Raw genomic sequence first — 16228 nt, forward strand, 5'->3', positions numbered from 1 at the left:
AACATAGTCCCCACCTATGAAAACATTATTTAATGTGTAGTGTTTAAATGCCTTATTACTGATTCAGTCACGTTTTATTATCTCACACTGAATGTGAGATAATGACAACAATTATGATATAGTATAATTATGATATAGCATTTTGTCACAATTGAAAAGTAAAACATATTTATAATTTTCTGTGCTGCTGAATTTCATATTTGTCACAAAAAAAAAATATTGGGTCAAATATGACGTGTTTCGAAAATATAAAGTATGTTTATTTGCAGAGAAATATATCTTGTGGTTAAGTTCACAGGTTCGATATTGTATTAATATCATGAGGTCTCGAAAGTCAGAAGTAGTAATTATATGGTCAAGCACTCTGGAGTCCAGAGGTAGCAGATGTTTCCTCTGTCTTGAGGCTACTGGTCAGTGTGAGTAGATAGCTGATCTGAGTTTCCCACACTGAGTCATGTGTGCCATGATCAATGCACTACAAAAGCTGCTCAGTGAACCCTCAGTGACGGCTATTGGCTCTGTGTTGTATTATAGACAGAGTATGACATCACAGACCATCTGGATTCTGGAGGGAAACACATTTTATCCTAAAAGTGTGCTGCAAGACATATACTGTACTTTATCAGTGTTCATTTTTACGTTATGTTTGTACCCTGGAGAAACTGATGTATTCAGCTATTGTTTAATTCCCTTCTATAAGTGTGGCTATTCCCCAGTGACTCTGGGTGTTCCCCAGACAGACGGGTGCTGGTCGGGCTGATGATGATGATGACACTAGACTGAGACTCTGCTTTCCAGAGCTTTCCCACACTCTGCCCATTGACAGAGCTTCCACCTAACAACAGAAGTGTGCCTTGTTAAATGTTAATTAATCTCTATACAAGCAGTTCCCATTAAGCCCCTGGGGGAGAAAATAAATACATCTGACATACATAAATTAAGAATGTAGTAAATACAAATATTTTGACTATCGGATGATATAGACTTGTACAGCATATGGCCATTCAGAGATGGTCAAGAATGGACTGAAAACTGAAGATTTTTAAAGCGTTTATGTTTTAGATATAAGATTTATGATCTTCGATACAACATTCACATTTTAGCAGACACTTATCCAGGCATATACTTTCATACTTGTTTGTTGTTGTACTGATCCCCTGAAGGTCTTGAACCCACAACCCTGGCATTGCAAGCGCCATGCTCTACCTACTGAGTTACACAGGACTACTACAATGTAATCATGTTTGTATAAAGTGTAATATAATGTATTTCCTGATCTGTTACCTAATTCCTCTTACACCCTGTAATAATAAAAAAAACACTTGTGAAGTCCTTATAATTCATTATATCTCTGATATAATTCATTTCTAGAATTCAGTGATGAAACCTTACTAGTGAAATTCCTTCTCACCCCTCATCATACAGGGTACAGAAGTCTATTGTCCCAAAGGCAGTCTGTGAGTGAGTTTTCCTTGGTTTCCCACACTCTCTCCATTCACTGCTCCAAAAAATCTGACAGATATCAATGAATAATGTAGTAAATACAAACATTTTGACTATTGTATGAAATATACTTGTATCGCATATGACCATTCAGAGATAGTTAAGATTGGACTGAATGCTGAAAGTCTTTCAAGCATCTACTGTATGTTTTAGATATAAACTGTGTCAAATCCAATTGTATTTGTCACATGCGCCGAATTCAACAGTGAAATGCTTACTTACAAGCCCTTAACCAACAATGCAGTTTTAAGAAAATACCCCCCCCCCACCCAAAAAAAAAAGTAAGACATAAGAAAAACAAATAATTGAAGAGCAGAAGTAAATAATGTGTCAATGTGTCAACGTGCGGGGGCACCGGTGTCGAGGTAGTTGAGGTAATTATGTAAATGCAGGTAGGGTTATTAAAGTGGCTGTTGTGGCAAAGAAGGGGGCCGAGTGATAAATGGCAGAAATTGGAGTGACTCTAGGGATTCTGGGATAATGGTGTTGATGTGAGCCATGACCAGCCTTTCAAAGCCTTTCATGGCTACAGACGTGAGTGATACGGGTCGGCAGTCATTTAGGCAGATTACCTTAGTGTTCTTGGGCACAGGGACTATGGTGGTCTGCTTGAAACATGTTGGTATTACAGAATCAGACAGGGAGAGGTTGAAAATGTCAGTGAAGACACTTGCCGGTTGGTCAGCGCATGCTGAATCATCTTTGATTCTACAATCTGATCATGTTTTGTATAAAGTGTGACATAATGTCTTTAATGGTCTGTTACCTAATTCCTCTTAAACCTTGTCATAATAAAAAAAACACTTGTGCAGTCTTTATAATTCATTGTCTAATTTCAATTGGTGAAGCTAAGTTTTACCACTGTCACATAGCCCCTGATCCCACAGCACTGGGTGCAATATGTGAAACATAAAATAGCTGCTACCTATTCATGATTTTGTAGCATTTTGATGCAGAGGACATATCTGTGATATAATTCATATCTAGAATTCAATGATGAAAGCGTACTAGTGAAATTCCTTCTCACCCCTCATCATACAGGGTACAGGATTCTATTGTCCCAAAGGCAGTCTGTGAGTGAGTTTTCCTTGGTTTCCCACTCTCTCTCCATTCACTGCTCTCAATGGTGGAACAATAGAAGTGTGCCTTATTATAATGCATCATATTAGGTATTCAGTTCAGTCCAGTTTCTAGGCAACCATTAAAAATGCTTCAATTACCAAAACAGCATCTGGTCGTAGAGAAGGTTCCCTGAAAAACCTGGCTTGGAGGAAATGATTTGAGTTAAAGAACAGTCAGCACTGTAGAGTAGCACTTGTCTTGGTTCTGACCTAAATTGAATCAATGAGAGACAAGTGATATGTTGATTTTAGCCATCACCTTAACCCTAACCTTAATCCTAACCCTAGTTTTACTGTATGTCCACACCCCTTCTGAACCCTAATACTAACATCAACGCTAACTCCAGCTTCATGTCCACACCCTATTTCAACCCTAACCCTAATCCTAACTCTAGCTTCATGTCCACACCCTGTTTCAACCCTAACCCTAGCCCTAACCCTAACTCTAGCTTCATGTCCACACCCTGTTTCAACCCTAACCCTAGTTTTACTGTATGTCCACACCCCTTCTGAACCCTAACACTAACCACAACCCTGACTCTAGCTTTATGTCCACACCCTGTTTCAACCCTAACCCTAACTCCAGCTTCATGTCCACACCCTGTTTCAACCCTAACTCTAGCTTCATGTCCACACCCTGTTTCAACACTATCCATAACCCTAACTCCAGCTTCATGTCCACACCCTGGTTCAACCCTAACCCTAGCCCTTACCATAACTCTAGCTCCATGTCCACACCCTGGTTCAACCCTAACCCTAGCCCTTACCATAACTCTAGCTCCATGTCCACACCCTGTTTCAACCCTATCCATAACCCTAACTCCAGCTTCATGTCCACACCCTGGTTCAACCCTAACCCTAGCCCTTACCATAACTCTAGCTCCATGTCCACACCCTGGTTCAACCCTAACCCTAGCCCTTACCATAACTCTAGCTCCATGTCCACACCCTGTTTCAACCCTATCCATAACCCTAACTCCAGCTTCATGTCCACACCCTGGGCCTTTTCTTCTTACATGCTGACCACACAGCTCACGTCTCGTGCCTCAACGAGATTCTGCGTTGCCAGGAACTAAAATATAACTTGGTTCTATTTGTGATGCTTGATGCACTGTACGTCCCACCTCTCCCATCTCCTCCTTGGTTTTTAGGACCATATCCCCATGTTCCATCTCCTCATTGGTTTTTAGGAGCATATACTCACGTGGGTGATTGAAATATGAACTGAGGTCCACACTCCAGTACAATTGGTAATGGTAATGCACCTTAAAGTTGGTGTCCAAAAGCCATGCTAAGTCCGAAGAAGAATCCTGAAGGAAGAGAGATTACTAGAAACAAACTCAGTTTACCCTTTTATCTGTGGATTAATTGTTGGAGTAGAGGACCTTGTGCATTTCGGGTAGGATAACAACTCAATGTTTATATCACAGGACAAATTAGCCGGCAACAGCAAGCTAGCTAGCAAAATTTCCATAAATGTTTCATGCTTTTTGGCCTGTCCCAAAACTAATAAGATTGGTTCAGAGTCTGTTTTGATATTTCAACTTGTGATTCCTTTAGGTGTCTGACATGCTGACCGCACGCGTGATGGTGCTGCATGTGATCGGCATGTTAGACACATACAGCCATCACTATTTCTGTTCCTGCTCATAACTGGGACCACTGTAGATTACTTGATTGCGATGCAATATTTTAATCTTCCAAAACTTCAATACCAATCATTGCAAAAGTAAGTATGACCTTATACAGTAGATCTGCATTGTAGTCTACAGTCAATATGTCGATTACAGGAAAGATCAAGAACAAAAAAAAATGATTTAATTTCATTATTTTGGGATTTATTGACATTGACTCAAGGAGTCGCATCATAGACACCTAAATATAAGGTGAATAGTTTATGTGATTACACATCACAACCAGAACTTGGATCAATCTCCAAGACATATGATACTCGAACAGAGTATAGATACACATTTACTGTCTTTATAAAAGACAACATATTGTCCAAAATGAATTGAGGTTTCACATTGAGAGAGAACATTTTCTACAGGTTACAATAAACACATTATTAAAATAATTTGAGCAACATTTTCACACAAAGTCTGATCTTTGAACAAATCAATTATTTCTAATCACAGAGTGATGATAACAGGTATAATTCCCAGTTTGGGTAAATAATCGTCATGGAGAATCAGTGATTCTTTAGCTCAAGTTGATCAATAACAAATGTTTAACTAATACTGATACATACAGTGCCTTGCGAAAGTATTCGGCCCCCTTGAACTTTGCGACCTTTTGCCACATTTCAGGCTTCAAACATAAAGATATAAAACTGTATTTTTTTGTGAAGAATCAACAACAAGTGGGACACAATCATGAAGTGGAACGACATTTATTGGATATTTCAAACTTTTTTAACAAATCAAAAACTGAAAAATTGGGCGTGCAAAATTATTCAGCACCCTTAAGTTAATACTTTGTAGCGCCACCTTTTGCTGTGATTACAGCTGTAAGTCGCTTGGGGTATGTCTCTATCAGTTTTGCACATCGAGAGACCGACATTTTTTCCCATTCCTCCTTGCAAAACAGCTCGAGCTCAGTGAGGTTGGATGGAGAGCATTTGTGAACAGCAGTTTTCAGTTCTTTCCACAGATTCTCGATTGGATTCACGTCTGGACTTTGACTTGGCCATTCTAACACCTGGATATGTTTATTTTTGAACCATTCCATTGTAGATTTTGCTTTATGTTTTGGATCATTGTCTTGTTGGAAAACAAATCTCCGTCCCAGTCTCAGGTCTTTTGCAGACTCCATCAGGTTTTCTTCCAGAATGGTCCTGTATTTGGCTCCATCCATCTTCCCATCAGTTTTAACCATCTTCCCTGTCCCTGCTGAAGAAAAGCAGGCCCAAACCATGATGCTGCCACCACCATGTTTGACATTGGGGATGGTGTGTTCAGCTGTGTTGCTTTTACGCCAAACATAACGTTTTGCATTGTTGCCAAAAAGTTCAATTTTGGTTTCATCTGACCAAAGCACCTTCTTCCACATGTTTGGTGTGTCTCCCAGGTGGCTTGTGGCAAACTTTAAACGACACTTTTTATGGATATCTTTAAGAAATGGCTTTCTTCTTGCCACTCTTCCATAAAGGCCAGATTTGTGCAATATACGACTGATTGTTGTCCTATGGACAGAGTCTCCCACCTCAGCTGTAGATCTCTGCAGTCCATCCAGAGTGATCATGGGCCTCTTGGCTGCATCTCTGATCAGTCTTCTCCTTGTATGAGCTGAAAGTTTAGAGGGACGGCCAGGTCTTGGTAGATTTGCAGTGGTCTGATACTCCTTCCATTTCAATATTATCGCTTGCACAGTGCTCCTTGGGATGTTTAAAGCTTGGGAAATCTTTTTGTATCCAAATCCGGCTTTAAACTTCTCCACAACAGTATCTCGGACCTGCCTGGTGTGTTCCTTGTTCTTCATGATGCTCTCTGCGCTTTTAACGGACCTCTGAGACTATCACAGTGAAGGTGCATTTATACGGAGACTTGATTACACACAGGTGGATTGTATTTATCATCATTAGTCATTTAGATCAACATTGGATCATTCAGAGATCCTCACTGAACTTCTGGGGAGAGTTTGCTGCACTGAAAGTAAAGGGGCTGAATAATTTTGCACGCCCAATTTTTCAGTTTTTGATTTGTTAAAAAAGTTTGAAATATCCAATAAATGTCGTTCCACTTCATGATTGGGTCCCACTTGTTGTTGATTCTTCACAAAAAAGTACAGTTTTATATCTTTATGTTTGAAGCCTGAAATGTGGCAAAAGGTCGCAAAGTTCAAGGGGGCCGAATACTTTCGCAAGGCACTGTACCTCACAGAATATGCTCAATATAATGTTAATGTGACCATATCGTTACAATAATTAAATTGTAACAAAATATCTTATTCTTGATAAGTGTTGACCTTTAAACAGATCGGTAACAGATCATCACAAAAAGATTGAAGATATAATACACATTTTGGGTTAAAAGTCCTCATGGAGGACAGTTGAAGTTGATCATTAATAAGCAAATGATCTACATAATCAACACATGATGATGCTTCACAAAACAAAGGTTATTGACATTACAAAAATGCAGTGTTCGCAGAGAGTGGGGTTCCAGTCTGTAGGACTCTACCAGGGCCTCCAGAGAGCAGTGTTGACTGGACTCTTCTCTTTGCTGGTGCTGTACTGGGCTGGGAGCTGAACTGAGGCAGGTCACTCTCCCTCCTGTTCTTATCAGAGGATGGGTGCAGGCTCTGGAAGTGGCTCAGCAGTCTTCTCTGGGTCTGTGTCTGTGTCACATCATCCTTGGTCAGGAAGTGCACAATCTCTTGGACACAGCTGGAGTAACCCTGATTGAATGGTGCTGAGGAGGAGCTCACTGACGGGTTCTGTTTCTATCATCTCCAGGATGTCGGCTTTCTCCATTTTGAAATCTGGCTGCTGGTTGAGGCTCTCTCCAAGAGAGACTTGAGCTGCTCAATGCTGTTGTTGAAACGATCTCTGTGTAACTTCTCAACCACTGGCTTTCTTATCTGCAAGAAGAGAAGTCATGAATAGTCTTTTTCTGAATACAACAGAGCTGACATGAATGGATGAAATCTAGAAGCAAAAACTGAAACAATGCAACACTATTTGTAACTAAATGTACCTTGTTGGTCAGAGTCAAGTGCTCATTAGAGTAGATTATAGCTGAAGTGATTGTTGGTGCCATGGTTAGATCTCTGTGCTGTAATGGTCTCCATGTAGAGTGAATCTGATGTCTAATGCCTTCATCTCTCCTATATATAGTCAATAATCTGCATATGAATGTGTGGGTCTTGAGCTTGTTGGAGTTTCTCACAGTCTGTAGCCAATGGGTGAGCTTGGGAGGACAATGAGGAATGTGGAGCTGCCACATACTCAGTGTTCTTATTGCTGGGGGACAATGGTCACATCTTATGGAACAGGTTGAGAGGTGGGGGTGATAGAGAGTGACTCAGAGTGTTGTGTGAATCTGGGAAACCAGTGACCCTCAGATCTGCTGCCTGATGTTAGGATCAATGATGCTGAGAGAGCACACACACATCATCACAACTTACACGTTTGAGACTGACGCAGATCCCCTGCGTGAAAATGTTTTTTTTTATGGTTGCATACCTAAGTGAATATTGTTTCAAAATAGAGAAATTAAGTTGCAATTAGATTCTTGGAAATGGAATAGGCCTTTCTAAAATGTGTTTCCTGTAGAATTTGAACATGAGGTTTTAGCTATAGTAATTAGATTCCGTTAATTTTTTTTTAAAGCAGAGCCTTTAAGAACATTGCCACTTTTAAAACGTAATAATGTGTAGTAATAAGTAAGTTGACATTCACCCCCTGGTATATTTATGTTGCAATACTGCTATTGTGTCTGTGTATTCACAGATTTGACAGACTACTGCCAGAGGTAGTGAAGTCTAGAGGTAGCAGATGTGTCCTCTGTCCTGAGGCTGCTGGTCAGTGTGAGTAGAGAACTGATCTGAGTTTCCCACAGTCCTGTGTGCTGTGATCAATGCACTACAAAAACTGCTCAGTGGAGCATTAGTGACGGCTTTTGACTCTGTGTTGTGCTATAGACCGAGCCTGACGTCACAGACCATCTGGATTCTGGAGGGAAAAACTACCATAGGTTCCTTCCATACTGTTTCACAAGCATGTATTTATTACATTTTATTCCAGAATTGTTTTTTTTTGTAGACTACATTAAAATAACATTATACTCTATCTACTGCCTGATGTTGGGATCAATGATACTTACAGAGCACACGCTCATCATCACATCTTACATGTGTGAGGCTGACACAGAACCTCTACATTAAATGTACAGTGTAACTTAGTCCCCAACTACGGTATGAAGCCATTGTTGAATGTATAGTGTTTCAAAGCTTTAGCACTTATTCAGTCACATTTTATTATCTCACAATGGATTTTACCGCTGACAAAAATGTATGCCTGTATATAGAACAAATATTTATAATGTTCTGTCTTGCTGAATTTAGTTTCAATTCCATTTCTTTCTTTATTGAGTCAAATTAGCTTCCGCTAAACAACAGAAATGTTCCTTGTTAAATGCTAATTCATCTCTACACAAGCAGTTCCTGTCAAGACCATGGGGGAAATGTTTTTTAAAATCAGACATATATCAATTAAGAAGGTAGTAAATACAAACTTTTTGAATATCGGATGATATAGACTTGTATAGCATATGGCGGATCAGAGAGAGTCAAGGTTGGACTAAATACTTTAGATCTTTCAAGGATATACGTTTTGGATATAAACTGTATCATCTTTGACTCTACAATCTGATCATGTGTAATTTAATGTCTTTCCTGGTCTGTTACCTAATTCCTCTTAAACCTTGTCATAATAAAAAAACACTTGTGAAGTCCTTATAATTCATTGTCTAATTTCAACTGGTGAAGCTAAGTTTTACCACTGTCACATAGCCCCTGATCCCACAGCACTGGGTGCAATATGTGAAACATAAAATAGCTGCTACCTATTCATGATTTTGTAGCATTTTGATGCAGAGGACATATCTGTGATATAATTCATATCTAGAATTCATTTGAGGAAACCGTACCAGTGAAATTCCTTCTCACCCCTAATCATACAGGGTACAGGATTCTATTGTCCCAAAGGCAGTCTGTGAGTGAGTTTTCCTTGGTTTCCCACACTCTCTCCATTCACTGCTCTCAATGGTGGAACAATAGAAGTGTGCCTTATTATAACGCATCATATTAGGTATTCAGTTCAGTCCAGTTTCTAGGCAACCATTAAAAATGCTTCAATTACCAAAACAGCATCTGGTCGTAGAGACGGTTCCCTAAAACTTGGATTGGAGGAATTTTTTTGTGTTAAAGAACAATCAGCACTATAGACTTGTCTTGGTTCTGACCTAAATTGAATCAATGAGAGACAAGTGACATGTTGATTTTATCCATCACCTTAATCCTAACCCTAGTTTTACTGTATATCCACACCCTTCTAAACACTAACCACAACCCTAACTCTAGCTTCATGTCCACAACCTGTTTCAACCCTAACCATAACCCTAACTCCAGCTTCATGTCCACAACCTGTTTCAACCCTAACCACCACCATAACTCTAGCTTCATGTCCACACCCTGTTTCAACCCTAACCATAACCCTAACTCCAGCTTCATGTCCACAACCTGTTTCAACCCTAACCACCACCATAACTCTAGCTTCATGTCCACACCCTGTTTCAACCCTAACCACAACCCTAACTCCAGCTTCATGTCCACACCCTGTTTCAACCCTAACCATAACCCTAACTCCAGCTTCATGTCCACACCCTGCTTCAACCCTATCCATAACCCTAACCATAACCCTAACTCTAGCTTCATGTCCACAACCTGTTTCAACCCTAACCATAACCCTAACTCTAGCTTCATGTTCACACCCTGGGCCTTTTCTTGTTACATGCAGACCACACAGCTCGTGTCTCGTGCCTCAACGAGATTCTGCGTTGCCAGGCGCTAAAATAGAACTTGGTTCTATTTGTGATGCTTGATGCACTGTACGTCCCGCCTCTCCCATCTCCTCATTGGTTTTTAGGACCATATACCCATGTTCCATCTCCTCATTGGTTTTTAGCATATACCCACGTGGGTGATTGAAAGATGAACTGAGGTCCACACTCCATTCCAGTCCAAAACTAGGGTTAGGAACTCTAGACCACCTTTACTCCACACACAGAGATGCATACAAAGCTCTCTCCCGCCTTCCATTTGGTCAAATCTGACCATAATTATATCCTCAATATTCCTGCTTACAAGCAAAAACTGAACCAGGAAGTACCAGTGACTTGCTCAATACGGAATTGGTCAGATGAAGCGGAGGCTACGCTACAGGACTGCTTTGCTAGCACAGACTGGAATATGTTCCAGGATTCATCCAATGGCATTGTGGAATATACCACCTCAGATGTCGGCTTCATCAATAAGTTAATCAACAACGTTGTCCCCACAACAACGTTGTACGTACATATCCCAACCAGAAGACATGGATTACAGACAACATCCGCATCGAACTAAAGGCTAGAGCTGCCACTGTCAAGGAGCGGGACACTAATCTGGACGTCTATAAGAAATCCTGCTATGCCCTCAGATGAAGCATCAAACATGCAAAGTGTCAATACAGTATTAAGATTGAATCCTACTACACCGACTCTGACGCTCATCTGATGTGACAGGGCTTGAAAACTATTATGGACTACAAATGGAAACCCAGATTTGAGCCTACCAGACGAGGAAAATGCCTTTTACGCTCGCTTCGAGGCAAGCAACACTGAAACATGCACAAGAGCTCGATGACTGTGTGATAACGCTATTGGTAGCCGATGTGAGCAAGACATTTAAACAGGTCAACATTCTCAAATAAAGGTGAAATAAAAAATACATTTAAAAGACAAGGCCGCTGGGCCAGATGGATTACCAGAACGTTTACTCAAAGCATCCGCAGACCAACTGGCAAGTGTCTTCACTGACATTGTACACCTCTCCCTGACTGAGTCTGTAATACCAACATGTTTCAAGCAGACCACCGTAGTCCCTGTGCCCAAGGAAGCGAAGGTAACCTGCCTAAATGATTACCGCCCCGTAGCACTCCCGGATACCCTAGACCCACTCCAATTCACATCCGCCCCAACAGATCCACAGATGACGCAATCTCAATTGCACTCCACGCTGCCCTTTCCCACCTGGACAAAAGGAGAATGCTGTTCATTGACTACAGCTAGGCGTTCAACACCATAGTACCCAATAAGTTAATCACTAAGCTAAGGACCCTGGGACTGAATACCCCCCTTTGCAACTGGATCCTGGACTTCCTGACGGGCATCCCCCAGGTGGTAAGGGTAGGCAACAACACGTCTGCCACACTGATCTGCCACGCTGATTCTCAACACTGGGGCCCCTCAGGGGTGTGAACTTAGTCCCCTCCTGTACTCCCTGTTCACCCACGACTGCATAGCCAAACACGACTCCAACACCATTAAGTATCCTGACGACACAAAAGTGGTAGGGCTGATCACCGACAACTATGGGACAGCCTATAGGGAGGAGGTCAGAGAACTGGCAATGTGGTGCAAGGACAACAACCTCTCCTTCAATGTGAGCAAGACAAAGGAGCTGATCGTGGACTACAGGAAAAAATGGGCCGAACAGGCCCCCATTAACATCGACGGGGCAGTAGTGAAGTGGGTCCACATCACCAATTATCTATCATGGTCTTAACACACCAAGACAGTCTTGAAGAGGGCACGACAAAAACATATTCCTCCTCAGGATACTGAAAAGATTTTGCATGTGTCCCCAGATCCTCAAAAAGTTCTACAGCTGCACCATCGAGAGCATCCTGACCGGTTGCATCACCGCCTGGTATGAGAACTGCTTGGCATCTGACCGTAAGACGCTACAGGGGCCAAGCTTCCTGCAATCCAGGCCCTATATAATAGGCGGTGTCAGAAGAAAGCCCATAAAATTGTCAGACTCCAGTCACCCAAGTCATAGACTTTTTTCTCTGCTACCGCACGGCAAGCGGTACCGGAGAGAAAAGTCTAGGACCAAAAGGCTCCTTAACAGCTTCTACCCCTAAGCCATAAGACTGCTGAACAATTAATCAAATGGCCACCGGACTGTACTCTGCTGCTATTCACTGTTTATTATCACTTCACCCCTACCTACATGTACAAGTTACCTCTAACCTGTAGCCCCTGCACACTGGTACCAGTACCCCCTGTATATAGTCTTGTTATTGTTATGTTAATATATTTTTTACTTTGTTTATTTGATAAATATATTCTTAACTCTTCTTGAACTGCACTGTTGGTTAAGGGATTGTAAGTAAGCATTTCACAGTAAGGTCTGCACTTGTTGAATTCGGCGCATGTGACAAATACTTTGATTTGAGTTGATAGTGGTAATGCACCTTAAAGTTGGTTGCCAACTTGTAACGTTCTGAGTGTAGTGGGTGAGAAGTCAGGCGCAGGAAGCAGAGAGTTCAGGGGAGTGCTATTTTAATGCACCACAACGGTGAACATAAGCCAACCCCACGAAAACACAGGGCGTAAACAAAACAAACGCCCCAAACAGGGGGACTTAAACGGTCCAGAAAAGACCCACGAAATGGGAAAGCACGTAACTCACAGACGTGCACACAAGTTTACACAACACAGAAGGTCACAATAATTAATCCCGCACAAGGAACCAGGCGGGCCGGCTGACTAAATAAAGCCTCACTAATTATACAGAATTCAAAACAGGTGCACTCAATGAACACATAAGGGAGGGGGAGGAAATAATCAGTGGCAGCTAGTAGGCCGGCGACGACGACCGCCGAGCGCCACCCGAACGGGAAGGGGAGCCACCTTCGGTCGGAGTCGTGACACAACTGCCATATAAAGTCCAAAAAAAGAAGCCTGGAGGAGGAGAGATTACTAGAAACAAACTCGGTTTACCCTTTTATCTGTGGATTAATTGTTGGAGTAGAGGACCTTGTTCATTTCGGCTAAAACAACAACCCAATGTTTATATCCCAGACAAATTAGCTAGGAACAGCAAGCTAGCTAGCTAACTTTCCATATGTTTCATGCTTTTTGACCGGTCCCCAAATGAATAAGGTTGGTTCAGAGTTTGTTTTGATATTTCACCTGCGTGTCCTGATCGTGTCTGGTGTGGGGGGACAAAATCATCATGCGCGTGTGGTCAGCATGTTAGACACATACAGCCATCACTATTTCTGTTCCTGCTCAAAACTGGGACCACTGTAGATTACTTGATTGAGGTACAATATTTTAATCTTCCAAAACGTCATTACAAATCTTTGCAAAAGTAAGTGTGACCTTATAGAGTAGATCAGTGTTGTAGACTATATTAAATATGTTGATGACAGTAGAGAGAAGGAAAGATCAAGGACAATAAAAAATGATTTAACTTCATTATTTTTGGGATTTATTGATATTGCCTCAAGGAGTCGCATCATAGACTTGAACACCTAAATATAAGGTGAATAGTTTAGGTGATTACACATCACAACCAGAACTTGGATCAATCTCCAAGACATATGATACTCTAACAGAGTATAGGACATTTACTGTCTTTATAAAAGACAACATATTGTCTATAAAAAAAAATAATGAGAGAACATTTTCTCCCCTTTACAATATCCACATTATTAAAATAATGTGGGCAACATTTTCCCACACAAGGTCTGATCTTTAAACTTTTCATTGATTTCTAATCACAGAGTGTACAACAGGTACAATTCCCAGTTTGGGTAAATAATCATCTTGGAGAATCAGTGATTCTGTAGCTCAAGTTGATCAATAACAAATGTTTAACTGATACAAACCTCACAGGAGATGCTCAATATAATGTTAATATGACCATATCATTACAACAAAGTTGTAACAAAATTGCTTATTCTTCAATACGAGTTGACCTTTACAAAGATCGATAATGGAGTGCAACAGTCTGAGTCATAACACCCATAAAAACCTAGGGGGTCAAGCAGCGAAATGGTTCCAATTGTTTTTACAACATTCATTTTTCCCGTAAGGGATTTTAGAAACACTTAAACATGTAGTCTTACCCTGGTGTGACATTTTGATAACCATGAATATATATCTAGGACAAGGTGATTTTCATCAATATATTTTCCTGCATTTTCCCCCCAAATTAAATGCTAATCAGCTGCTAATGTGGCTATCATAAATAACTACAAATGCCATGATGATCTGGACCAGACTGACGAATCGAGGCAAAGGTAAGAATTTCTGGGTTACCTATCTAATGTTAGCTAAATGTACTAATGAATACATTGGCTACATTGGCTACATTTCTTTATGCTACATTTCTCTTTTGTGCAAGTTTTAAATTGACACAATAACTGTTAGCAAATGTGTCCGCTAGAGATGACGTGCAGGAGCTTGCAGGGATTTGTAGTTTTGCATGATGTCTACTTTGATGCTGATTGTCATTTTTGAATCTGAGAGCAAATACAGATAAAAGTCGCCTTGTCCGAGAGACAAATGGTTGTCAAAACGTTATGCCAGGGTAAGCCTACACAAAACGCAGCCCTTATCTTTTGTGTTTCTAAAATCGTCTATGGGAAAAATAAATGGTGGGTATTATGACACCTCCGCTGTGGGCCTCTATAGACAATCAAAAATGATTGAAGATAAAATATCCATTTTGGGTTAAAAGTCCTCATGGAGGACCATTGAAGTTGATGTCAATCATGAATAAACACATAATCAACACATGCTTCACAAAACATCAAAGTTATTAACATCACAAAAATGCGATGTTCGTAGACAAAAAAGCTTTGTTTTACTTGTTCAGTACAACTGAAATGAAAAGTTTCAATTGAAACACAACTTTTAAAACAACCTGCACAAGCAGAATATGAAGAAGATCTCTGATCACTGTCCATCACATTAATGTTAGACCAACATGGTCCATTGAGTTTGTTTGAGAGTGGAGTTCCAGTCTGTAGGACTCTACCAGGGCCTCCAGAGAGCAGTGTGGTCTGGACTCTTCTCTTTGCTGGTGCTATACTGGGCTGTGGAGCTGAACTGAGGCAGGTCACTCTCCCTCCTGTTCTTATCAGAGGATGGATGCAGGCTCTGGAAGTGGCTCAGCAGTCTTTTCTGGGTCTGTGCCTTCACCTCATCCTTGGTCAGGAAGTGCACAATCTCTTGGACACACCTGAGTAACCCTGATTGAATGGTGCTGAGGAGGAGCTCACTGGCTGGTACTGTTGCTGTCTTCTCACGAACCAAACTGTCATCTCTAAGATGTTGGCTTTCTCCTTTTTGAAATCTGGCTGCTGGTTGAGGCTCTCTCCAAGAGAGACTTGAGCTGCTCAATGCTGTTGTTGAAACGATCTCTGTGTAACTTCTCAACCACTGGCTTTCTTATCTGCAAGAAGAGGAGAGTCATTAATAATATTATTCTGGATACAACAGAGCTGACATGAATGGATGATATCTAGAAGCAAAAACTGAAACAATGCAACGCTATTTGTAACTAAATTTACCTTGTTGGTCAGAGTCAGGTGCTCATTAGAGTAGATCATAGCTGAAGTGATTCTTGGTGCCATGGCTGGATCTCTGTGCTGTACTGGTCTCTGTGTAGAGTGAATCTGATGTCTAATGGCTTCATCTCTCCTATATATAGTCAATAATCTGCATATGAATGTGTGGGTCTTGAGCTTGTTGGAGTTTCTCACAGTCTGTAGCCAATGGGTGAGCTTGGGAGGACAATGAGGAATGTGGAGCTGCCATATGCTCAGTGTTCTAATTGCTGGGGGACAATGGTCAGGTCTCATGGAACAGGTGGAATGGTGGGTGGGGATGGAGAGAGACTCAGAGTGTTGTGTGAATCTGGTGACCCCCAGATCTGCTGCCTGATGTTGGAATCAATGATACTGAGAGAGCACACGCTCATCATCACAACTTACATGTGACTGATCCTCTACATTGGTCATACAGAAGACATTTGGTGATACA

At 41.1% G+C, this 16228-nt stretch overlaps 2 pseudogenes across 2 annotated transcripts; both read right to left on the reverse strand.

Moving 5' to 3' along the window:
* Nucleotides 1-6693: 6693 nt before the first annotated feature.
* Nucleotides 6694-7472, reverse strand: LOC110495194 (transcription factor HES-5-like; annotated as a pseudogene). The gene is made up of 2 exons (XR_016487665.1): nt 7322-7472; nt 6694-7205 (listed from the first exon to the last, which is right to left on the reverse strand). The product of XR_016487665.1 is annotated as a transcription factor HES-5-like (transcript).
* A 7555-nt stretch (nt 7473-15027) lies between these two features.
* Nucleotides 15028-15881, reverse strand: LOC110494611 (transcription factor HES-5-like; annotated as a pseudogene). The gene is made up of 2 exons (XR_016488145.1): nt 15757-15881; nt 15028-15638 (listed from the first exon to the last, which is right to left on the reverse strand). The product of XR_016488145.1 is annotated as a transcription factor HES-5-like (transcript).
* Between the last annotated feature and the right edge of the window lie 347 nt (nt 15882-16228).

Source organism: Oncorhynchus mykiss, chromosome 17 (assembly GCF_057628025.1).
Source record: "Oncorhynchus mykiss isolate SJ-2025 chromosome 17, ASM5762802v1, whole genome shotgun sequence".
In the NCBI taxonomy this organism is placed as follows: domain Eukaryota; kingdom Metazoa; phylum Chordata; class Actinopteri; order Salmoniformes; family Salmonidae; genus Oncorhynchus; species Oncorhynchus mykiss.